The following is a 1,845-nucleotide window of genomic DNA, read 5'->3' as shown; positions in this document are numbered from 1 at the left end:
TATTTTTGAATGAGTGGAAATAGAAAAGTTTGGAATAAATCAAGAATTCTCTATAAGTTGAATTTACTGTTTAACCCATTAACAGAAAGAGAGAAAGAAAGAAATTATGTTGTCTGCCTTTGTACTACAATTATCAAGAAGTACAAGAAGTACCTGACATTCAATTCACATCAAAAACAGGTACTAAATATTTATAAAAGTGCTTTGATTTGCATAGAGATTTTCTGCCAAAGAACTCAGGCACATTTATTTTACATTTAGTTCAGCAGGAATTTACTGAATGTATTTGAATTGTACTAGTTGCCACATGAAGTACAAAAATAGTAAAATTGTATTTTTGCTCTCACAGAACTTACAATAAAATTGTGTAGAAATTATATGTAGCCCGACCAGTATGGCTCAGTTACTGAGCGTTGACTTATGAATCAGGACATCATAGTTTTGTTCCCTATTCCAGGTCAGGACATAAGCCTGGGTTGTGGGCTTGATCCCCAGTAGGGGCATGCGGGAGGCAGCCAATTGATGATACTCTATAATCATAGATGTTTATATCTCTCTCTCCCTCTCCCTTCCTCTCTCTGAAATGAATAAAAATATATTTTTAAAAAACACAGAAATTGCATATACACTAGAGGCCTGGTGCACAAATTCGTGCACCGGTGGGGTCCCTCGGTGTTGCCTGCAGAGATCAGCTGAAACCAGCAATCCAATGCTACCTGCTGCTCCTGCCTGCCTCTCCCGCTCATACTGGCCCTGCTGCGCCTGCCACCGCCACCACTCAGTAACACTACCATGGAGACAGGAGAGGCTCGCACCACCGTCTGAAATGAATAAAAATATATTTTAAAAAAACACAGAAATCGCATATACACTAGAGGTCCCGTGCACAGATTCGTGCACCGGTGGGTCCTTTGGTGTTGCCTGCTGGAATCAGCTGAAACCAGCAGTCCAATGCCACCTGCTGCACCTGCCTGCCTCTCCCGCTCATCCTGGCCCCACTGTGCCTGCCACCGCCACCACCCAGTAACGCTACCATGTAGACAGGAGAGGCTCGCACCACCGCAGCTGCACTCACCAGCAGTGAGCCCGGTGTCTGGCGCTCATTGGTCAGCTGAGTGGTGCTCCCACTGTGGGAGCACACTGACCACCATGGGGAATCTCCTGTATTGAGCATCTGCTCCCTGGTTGTCAGTGCGCTCCATAATGACCAGTTGACCGTTCCTTTGGTTGTTCGGTCATTCGGTCGCTTAGGCTTTTATATATATTATATAGATGTGAAACTGTTACCAATCCAAGGCAATATCTGATTAAATATATTAGATGACACAACATGATTGATAGAGAAATGATGAAAAACTAAGATTATTTAAGTTGAAGAAGTCAAATATATTTTCTTGGAGGTGGTGAGGGAGAGAGAGACCTTTTATTCTGTCTGCTTAGAGACAACATCACAGAGGAGACAGATGACTAGCTTTCAAATCCTGGCTTCCTCATTTATAAGGCAGGAGACTTCATCTTTCTACAACTTTATTTCATCATATAAAAATCAAGTATAGTATACCTATATAGCAGGGTTGTAAAAAAGAAAGTAAAATACTAGCGATGTCATAGCAAATAATGGATGATAGATACTCCAGGAACAATTATTCTCCTGGGAAGAAATTCAAAATACATATTCAACTTATATGACTGTCTATTATTTTATAAAAAGACACTTTAGCTAATGTAAAACTTTTCTCGTTCACCCATTTTCATATCTTAGGACACAAAGGAGGCATCTTAGGGTTTAGCTCTTGTAGGAACAGCAGAGTCAAAAGTACAAAGACTTAAAAAGATACACATGAA

Source organism: Myotis brandtii, unplaced genomic scaffold (assembly GCF_000412655.1).
Source record: "Myotis brandtii unplaced genomic scaffold, ASM41265v1 scaffold12, whole genome shotgun sequence".
NCBI classification, from domain to species: domain Eukaryota; kingdom Metazoa; phylum Chordata; class Mammalia; order Chiroptera; family Vespertilionidae; genus Myotis; species Myotis brandtii.
The sequence above is the reverse complement of the archived record's forward strand: the minus strand, read 5'-3'. Positions refer to the sequence as shown.